Here is a 10,027-nt window from a genome sequence, read left to right as displayed (position 1 = left end):
CTAACCAGTTGATTTATTTATGTAGCTGAAGACTGCTAGGTATTCACTTTTGTCGATTTAATTGTATTATTTTACTAACGATTGTGAATGCTTCAGTTGATGTGTAGAGATAGCAACAGTGGCGGAGGAAAGCATTGGAGTTTAGCGAGTATTCGATCTATGGATTATATTTGATAAGCGTCACGCCTATATTTTGTCATGTCTATTGAGGCATCGATTATATATTATTATTTTATATGCGCCCATGCGCACGGATATGTTATTTCTATTTGGACATTCTATTGGGCGTACGAGACTCTTTGGGCACTGTCCATTAGCTTTATTCCTATTTTTGTAAAAGCAAACTCAAAAGCTAAAAGCTTGATACATGTTTGTAAATTGGGCTATTATTGAGCATGAAGATGGAATATACATAAAATACATGCTTTGTGAAGTGCTCACACAAGGCATGGGGGGAGATTGAACCCAATTGGTCTCTTGCTCTTGTCGTTCATGCTTTTTACCTTGTAACTTGTGCAAAAAGTAGAGTTCATTGTTCTTGGGGACCTTCCGGGATTCACTACGCGAGCATACAGCGACCGATTTGCGCACCAAGAGGCAACGAATATCATAGCAAGCTTAGGTGTGGTATTCAAGGAGCAACCATATAAAGTGGAGAAGAAAAATGTAAGTTCATTGCTTTATCATCAAGCAAAGTAGTAGTGCACTATGAACTTGCACCAACAATTATCCCTATCCTAAGGGAGAAGGAAACATCATCTTTGGAGGATGAGAATAATATTCACCAACCTATAATCACACCATTGAAAAATCCATTGCCACAATGGGTGAAGTAGCTCTATGATCAAAATAATCATATGCCTACAATTGTTGAAAGGTATATAGATTAACGAGATCCTAGAAAATAGAGGAGAAAAGAAAGACTTCTTCTCCCATATGTCATTAGAAAAAATTTGGACTAAAAATGGGCCCTTTAAAATAATATAGTTTAATATGTGGGCCTTTTTTATTGTCCAATAGAAAGGCTAGATATTGGCATCCATGGAAGGTGAATATTCTCTTTCCAAATCTTGGATTTCTTATGTAAAAAAAGGGAGAATGAATAGTGCATAAAATTTGAGTTTTTCTCACCTCGTATTTTTCTCTCCTTTTGTGATGAGTTTTTTATTTTATTTTTTCTCTCTCTCACAAAATCAATTTGATCCAAAATTTTGGCAACAAATTGTTTTCACTTTCTTCTCCATTCTATTGAATTTTGGTCTCCATTAAAGCTCTTTGGTGAGAGTAATAAGGGTTTTGAGAATTTTGCTTACCTTTCCACTTTCTTCTCCTTGTAGCTATAGAATTTGGACAAAACACATGTGCCCATCTCTCTTTGCATTAAATTCTCATGTTTGCTATTTTTTAATTAGGGTTTCATGTCATTTTATACTATGATTGTCATTTTTTTGCAAATGTTGTTTTGTGTAGGAGAGAGAGGTGCTCATCTCTCTCTCCCTCTCTCCCTCAATGTGTTGTTTCTTTGTTCTACTATGTTTTCAATAGACCTTGATGTTTGATCTAATCGTTATTGTTTTCTTATATTAATTGATAGAGTGCATGTGTATTCTTTCAATTTACAATGAAATTTTTGAACATATATTTTACCACCCTTTTATTGACATTTGATACACACACACAAATCTACGTAACAAGGGGAGGCTCCTTCCAGATCATAGTTAATACAACATGCAATTGCTATGTCAACATGTTTACATATATATATGAACCAGGGTAAAAAGCAGGGGAAATTTTTAGCCTAAAGGCTTTTTTTTAAAAACGTTTTCTTGATCACCAAGCTAAATTTTTAGGCGTGAAAACTCAAAAGATAGCCCATATATACAAATATTTACATATTTTGGCCCAAAATTTGCCCAAAAACAACTTAAGAATAGGGTTTTCTCATGGTATTTGCCCAATTTTCTAAACTCTTCGCCATTGATCAACCACAGACATTCACCCCACTTATCTACAAACTAAAAATCATGGGGATCCCTTAATTTTTACCTTGATGTGAACTTTATAAACATATTAAGTAAAGCCATAGCTCAACATCGTATACAAACAATTCTTTAATGGTTTAAAACATAGGGTTTTTAAGGTGAAACTATTTTAGTTCTTGTTTTTCTGTTTTATTTCACATAGTTTCTCTTCATCCCTCTATATCCACCAAATCCCTTATTCGTATTGCTATGATGGATGCTCGCGTACACTTTGATACATGGATTCGTGAAACTTTCTTTGCCAACTAGGTTGACGTGATCTTTGAGGTATTCTCAAATCAACCTTGAATACGTGCTCTCACCATTGGAATCCCACCCTTCAGGTCTTGGAAGCCTTTGTGACCACAATTGCCAACTACACATACTCCATCGAGGGATCTACTATAACTTGGGTGCCTTTGAAACAACTCATGGTACTTCAAGTAAGGAAGAACCACCAAAAAGTGGTGAATAGGTGTTTGTTCCACGTTGATCCTTCGCATAGAGTATGCACCTTCCCATGGGTAATACACCAAGTACCACACCTTTGGAACTCCTAGAGCATGATTGTGCATTGGTGATTTACCTTCTTACGTTGGATACACCCATAAAGGAGGAGAGAGATGAAGATAGAACTCCATAGGTTATTGCTATCACATACAAGGAAGAAGAGCCGATTGAAGAGCCAATAAATATTCAAGACGAACATTGGGTAGTGTTGGAGCAAGGGTTATCTCTCAGAATGCCATCCAGTTCAAAAGAGCCACAAGTCAATAAACCCATCCTCACCTCCTTGACACCCATGGAAATAGATGAAATGTAGTACTTGCTTCTATTGAATGTGCTACAATACTTGAAAATGAAGGAAAATGAGTTGTTCTCTATCCTAGTCAAGGATTCCATAGAAGATCTCATTGATTATGATTATGTGGATGTACATCTAAGATTGGTATACATATAAAAGAGTGGGGATAGACAGGTAGGACAAGAGTTAGCATGTGAGAATACCTAGTTATACTGATGGGATATTTAAGGTGTTGAGAGACCCAATTAGGGCATCAATTATCAATGATCAAGTCTCTTTTACTCCAACTTTCATGGCTTTCCTTCTCTTTCTCTCTCTTCTACTAGTCTTTCTCTCTCTTTTTCTCTCATCTTCTTCCACTTTCTCTCTCCTCTCTATAGTCTCTCCCTTCTCTCATTCTCTCTCCTAGGTCTCCTTCATTATAGTTGGTATCAGAGCACCGGTCTTTCATCCTCCTTCTCTCTCTCATCCCTCTATTTTTTGTTTCTTTTCAGTTTAGGAAGCCTAGTAACTTAGGTGCACAGGTACATCAAGACAGATACAACATTGAAAGACCACAGGAGTCAGAGAGTACCAAAGATGGTAGCCTTCTTGGAGTTTGCACAAAAGATTTGGACGTATTTAGAAGCAAACCACCAAACTTAGCAAGTCATTTTTCATTCTTGGCCTTTACTAGGCTCTTTACATTTACCATTGAGTACAGAAGGCTTCCCTTTACTAGAAGGTGTAGGGTATTGTCACTTTCCTCACCATCCTCATCTTCCTCCCCTTGGCTTTATCTTCCTCTCCTCTCCTTCAGCATCACCATGGACCTTCTTGGGTGCAGATTTCTTGCCTTCTCCACAAGGGCCACAATCCCCCTTTAAGGCAAAGAGGCACCATAGTGAATGAATAAATCTGCATCTCTCCACATTGCACACACTGCTTCCAAGCACCATAAAGATTGATAAGGCTTCATTATTGCTTGAGTTCATTGACTAGGTAAAGACTCTGAAACATAAGGTATCTGAGATTTATGAATATGGTCCTATGCCCACAGACCATGATGAGCTTCGTGTCCAGGAAGATCCTAAATTTGCAAAAGGAAGGGTTTTGATAAGGGCATCTTTATGCTATGATGAGCAACATGAGCTTATGTCTAATCTCAGAGATGATATCAATAATCTAAGGCTCATGACATTGAAAGTAGAGATCTCTACTCGTGAAGGAAAAATAAAGAATGTTTTCATAGTGACTTTAAAAGATGATGCCATGATGTTAGGAGTAGCCAGGGCACGCTGACCTCCCCTCCAAAACCCCCATTCTCTGTTCTTGCTTTTATCCACCACTGGATCTTCTACCTCTGAAGGCATGTGCTTGATTACGTTGTGCCATCAATCAACAAAGAACTTGGTTTTGTGTATATGGATCAAGTGAACCTGGCAGTTGAAGTTGTTAGTAAAGGTTTTACCTCAATTGAGCCAGAACATTGAGGCTATCCCTTACTTGGTGAATTGGGAACACGTAGAGGAACATGTAAAGAGCAAAGGGGTGGGAATATGGGATAAGTCACCTGTTGCAGTAGAGGCTTCCATTCCGTATCTTCCACCTTCTACTCTTGAAGATTCAACAACCTTCGATGATGCAATGAGTCTACTCAACTCAAGCAAGAGGAAAGCATTGTCTGCAATTGTAGAGCAGGTCAGAGTTGGAAGTATAGTCTAGGTACACTTACTTCTAGACTTCCAATTTGTGCAAGTTTTTGTGGTAGGAATTCAAGCTCCATCTATGGGAAGGGGTAGTCTAAATACATAAAAAGCTTCTAATGATGATGCTGTGAAACTAACAAATGGTCAGTCAGAATCTATGGAGTTGATGTCAGTGCAAAGATTGGCTGCTTCTACAGATGCTATTGCCAATGTGGAGGTTTCGCCAGATCCTTATGCAAGGGAAGCAAAACACTTCAGTGAAGTTCGAGTTTTGCACAAATATGTATGGATTGTTTTAGAGGGTGTAGATAAGTTCAACAACTTGATTTTTTCAGTTCACTATACCAGTGGTGATGTCGCAGTAGATCTTGGTCAAGAGTTTCTTAAGAATGGGTTGGCAAAAGTTGTTGAATGGAGTGCAAAATTACTTGAAGAAAAAGCAAGACGATGGTTAAAGTCTGCTGAGTTGCTGGCAAAGAAAGAAAGTTTGTGGCTATGTACAAATTATGTGCCACCTCCTTCTAACTCTATTTCTATTCGTGATTACAATTTTAAAGGAAAGATCATCGAGGTTGCTAGTGGAGATTGTATTGTGGTTGCGGATGATGCCACTCCTTTTGGTGGCAGTCTTGCAACTCAACGCAGATTGAACTTGTCAAGCATACGTGCTCCCAAAATGGAAACTCCAAAGCTTCAGATGCAACTTGCTCCCTATGCCAGAGAGGTGAAGGAATTTTTACAAAATCATCTCATAGGATAGGAGGTTAATGTAGTAATGGAGTATTCTCACAAAGTAACTGCACTAGTTGGGCTTAGATTGTATTTTTGGCATGCTCAATCAAGGGGGACTCTAATGATATAGCTCCTAGTATTCCCATTCAAGGACAATTAGATGGCATCAATGTTGTAGAAATGGTGGTAGCAAGATGACTTGCCATGGCTCTCAGGCACCATGATTTTGAGGATCCATCTAATTACTATGATGCCTTACTTGTAGCTGAATTAAGGTCTACGAAGGGAAAGAAAGCAGTACACTCAGCTAGAGAACCTCTAATAATGAACACAAATGATTTAACTCTACCAACTTCTGGGCCAGGGGATCATAATGCAAGCCCAAAAGCTCAGGTTATGATATAGAAAGCCAAGTAGCTTTTACCCTTCAAAGAGCAAAGAGGCTTTATGCTGTACTGGAGTATGTGCTTAGTGCCGGCACCTATTGAATGCTGAATTGACTTGATTTTTTGGTTGATTATTGTTGTTTGTGAGGCCTGAATGGTTGATTTTTTATGGATTTTGAGTGATGACTGGTTGTTTTGAAGTGTTTAAGAGTGTTTTGGAGGAGATTGATTATGTTTTAGAAGCTCATGATGATTTTCTTCCATATGAACCGTGGATTGATGATTGATGGAAATTGAGAATATTTGAAAGATCATTGAATGGTTTTTGATAGTTTGGAATGGTTTTAGTATGAGTTATGTGGTTCTAATGCTTCCTGTTGACCTTCTGTAACCCTCCGTTGAGCTTCTATAGAGTCTCTGTTTCTGTTCTATTCTGTTTTGTATGCTTCTGTAAGTGTTCTATGGAATGTATGTGTGACTTTGGGAAAATTTTCTAGCCTAGAAAAGAGGTGAATGTCAATTCAAAAGAGCTCAAGAAAGTGGTTTTTCTGATGCTAACAACTCTAAGCAAGAAGTTCTCAAGGTACGTGTGATAGAAGTACTTGGAGGTGGTAAGTGTTATGCTCAGTTCGTAAGCGATGCACATGTCTGAGTATCCAAATGCAATTGGAAGCTTTAAGAGTGAATGAAAACTCACCTACACTAGGGAATTCCCAACTAAAAAAGGGTGATGTTGTTATGGCATAGTTTTCAATGGATGGTTCTTGGAACCGGGTGATGGTTGTAAATTTTCCATGACAGTCACAAAAGGACTATGAAGTCTTTTACATAGATTATGGGAACCAGGAAGTAGTTTTAATTTCCATCAATCTCTGGCGCCCTAGGGCTTGCTTTACTATGTAGCCTTGCTTATATCAACGTATTGAGTTGAAAGAAGAACATGGACAAGAGGCAGATGAATATCTCGATTCAACTACTAGAGATAAGACTTTCATGGCTATTATAGTTGAGAAAGAAACTTCTAGTGGAAAAGTAAAAGGCCAAGGGACAAGCACTAAGTTTAGTGTAACTCTTTATGAGGCGGAGTTATCCAAGTCTCGAAATGCTGCTATGCTTGAGGCTGGCTTTTCTCGCATAATGAGGAGGAACAAGTGGGACAATGATAAAATAAATATTAGTGACCAAGAATGTAGAGCTTTGCTCCACACAATAGTGACTTGATGCAAGGGATGTAGAAAGACATAAGGAATTGATGGATAAAATGCAGCAACAAAGAGACAATAGTATTTGCAAAGAAAAATCAGTCTGTGGCTCCTAGTTCAAGTTCCTTTTCTCACTCTTGGCATCCCCGAATGAATGCATTGACTACTACTCTATGGTGGCAAGAAGCTCTTCAAGCTACAAGCCACAATCAACTAATTGAGTAACACAATCAGTTCATGTATAAGATGGACCGAGTGGTCTCAACCCTCTCAGTCACAGCAACATGCAAGCCAAGGTAATCAATGATAAAGTTGCAACCCTTACAACTCAAGTTTCTCAAATGACTAGAATTAAAAGGATGGATCAGCATGAGTATGAGTATTAGCATGGGCATTCTTATAGAAATTATGAGTACCATGACCATGGGCATGGTTTGGATGTGCAAAGGTATCATCATGTGCCTACTTATGGTCAGCATGTATACAATGATTGTGCATATTTTGAGCAACAGCATGCATCTTATGACTATGTATGTTCTTATGAGCTACATTCTAGTCAGATACATGGACAACCAATCTAGATGGCCTTATGACATGGGAAACATTATGAAAATGTAAATGAGTATATACATGGGGAGCAACATCATTATCAGCAAATGGAGTGTTAGATATCATTAGCCACTTTCTTATTACTCTGAGCAGCATGTGCATCCCTATGAGCGAGATGATGCTTCTCACGAATGATGGCATGATGAGAGCATCTCATTGTAGCTTCATGAGCAAGTGTCCCATCAGCCCAAGGCTTCTAACTTTGAACTCCAAGTAGTAGCCATGAATGCGGGGCTCATGAACATGCAATGCCTAGGATGCAATGAGTGCAATAGTGATTCTAACCTCATCTGCTCTAGTTCTACATGGCAGAGTGGTTTCCAAGGAGTTTATGGAAAATTCAATGCATGCTACCATATGGCTTAGTGAGGATCTTGTGCTACGATCATGCTTGAATATGACACCATGAATCACTTCTATGATACAACGGATGGATTGGATCACAACCATCCTTTTGACCCCGGTGGTAGTAGGGAGACCATGCTTGTATGGATGACCCTTATGCTCTTGCTACTTATCATGTAGATTATCCATTTGATCTTGAGGAAAGGAATGATTTCTCAAAATCCCTACCTTGATCAGCATTTCACCAGTGTAGTCCTCCCCCTAATTCAAGGGTGCAATTTTGATTGAGGATTAACTAACTTTTCCCTAGTTTGCACTATAGACAACTTACAGAAAGCACACTATTTTAGAACGGTTTTTACTCTCCATTAATGATAATCAAGTGTCACTTATATGGACTAAAAGTATGCTTCATGAGCTTTGTTTTGACATGTCAGAAGCGTCAGTGCCTACAGAAAGTTATGACCAATTTTCTCCAACATGCCTATTTTGGTAGACCACATGCTGTCCACAAATTTTCAGCCCCTAATTCTCAAGAATTGGTGGCTAAACTCATACGTGATCAACTTACACGTGATGTATGCATCATACACACATTTGTATGCCCCAATTCCACATGATATTGTCCTTTCCTATATTGATATTCTCCTTTGTAATGCTGAATAGAGTACTCTGTGATCCCCCTTCCCTTGTAAGCCACATCAATATGTCCTCTTTTTTGTTTGAGGGCAAAAACATTCGAGGTCATGATGGAATGTAAAAGAGTGGGGATAGATGGGTAGGACACGTGTTAGCATAGGAATACCCGATTATACTAATAGGATATTTAAGGTGTTGAGAGACCAAATTAGGGCATTGGTTTATTAATAATCAAGTCTCTTTTACCCTTCCTTCTAGCTTTCATGGCTTCCCTTCTCTTTCTCTCTCTTCTTCTCTCATCTTCTTCCTCTTTCTCTCTCCTCTTTGCAATCTCTCACTTCTTTCCTTCTCTCTCCTAGGTCTCCTTCATTACAATATGTTGGAAGATGTCATGGCATAAGCTTAGATACATTCAATGCCATCATAGTAGCAGATTGCCTTAGCTGAGGAAGATTACCTTATGTCAGATGTTGAGATTGAAGCAATACAACACACTATGTTCAAGGAGTTTGTGAATCCCTTTGCCTAGAGAGGTGCCTCATTAACATACAAGAAAACAAAGATAGAAGACGATTTGGAAAATGTGAGACTTTTAACTATCATACATTTTTGTGTGATAAAACTTGACCATAGGGGAATTGGGTTCCGTGGAGTCCATCAATGAAATCTTGGCAAAAAATTATGCATGGAGTTTCCTTCCAATGTCTAGCATTTGGAAAGTGGCCCCAGAGACTAGACTTTGTATAGACAGTTGCATGCATCATTTTGTAAAGATTCACTACTGGACTGCGAGGGACTGGATGCTCCCTATAATCAATTTTTGTTGAGTTCTAATAACTCTAGATCAATTACTAATCATGTTGTTTGATTTGACCATATCATTCAAGATATACTATATACAGATGAGTTTGCATCAAGGCAAAGAGGATCTCAACATGCAGATCGACAAAATGACTTGGCTCTAAAGGAGTGCATCAGCAACCTTATTGCTAACTTTGTGGTCTTCTAAGAAGTACTCGCTCTGAGGAGAGAAAACAATCATGAAAATTCAAGCCCTAATCAAGTTTGGATCTCTTCAAATGATACCTCTGACATCTAGCTTGAAGAAGGTGATGCTACTCAAGCAACCAAAACTTCTCTATGTGTTTCACCAAGCATGTGGTGGAGAAAAGAAGGAATCTCTATTTTCATCAAACGTAGCCCCTCCTCTCTACCGATAAAAAGGCTAAGGACTATCGGCTCTTTGTATTTGTCATCATTCATTGCATGCATTTTTCTTAATGAATATAATATATTTTTTATTTTCCTTATAAATAAATATTCATTGAATAAATGCACGGTTTGTGTAAGTGTGACAATAATGTATGCTACATTAATGACACATTTGCATATGTTAGCATAATCCAATTTAATTGTATCAATACATAGTATGTATACTCACATTGTGCAAAGATGATAACATAACTCGTATTGATACCTATTACTACTTTTGATGTGCATGTACGTCAAAGACAAAAAAGTGTGATGCATTTCAAGAAACAAACAAAATAACTTTACTTAAACTAATTGAATTGAGTACACATCATATGAGAAGTATATA

General features: G+C 38.1%; 1 pseudogene; it reads left to right on the top strand.

Annotated features, from left to right (window-relative positions):
• Positions 1-3,855: 3,855 nt before the first annotated feature.
• Positions 3,856-6,853, top strand: LOC148013709 (ribonuclease TUDOR 2 pseudogene; annotated as a pseudogene).
• The last annotated feature ends 3,174 nt before the right edge of the window (positions 6,854-10,027 follow it).

Source organism: Lygodium microphyllum, chromosome 26 (assembly GCF_053477565.2).
Source record: "Lygodium microphyllum isolate KBCC chromosome 26, Lygodium_microphyllum_v1.1.10, whole genome shotgun sequence".
Lineage (NCBI taxonomy): Eukaryota > Viridiplantae > Streptophyta > Polypodiopsida > Schizaeales > Lygodiaceae > Lygodium > Lygodium microphyllum.
The sequence above is the reverse complement of the archived record's forward strand: the minus strand, read 5'-3'. Positions and strand labels throughout refer to the sequence as shown.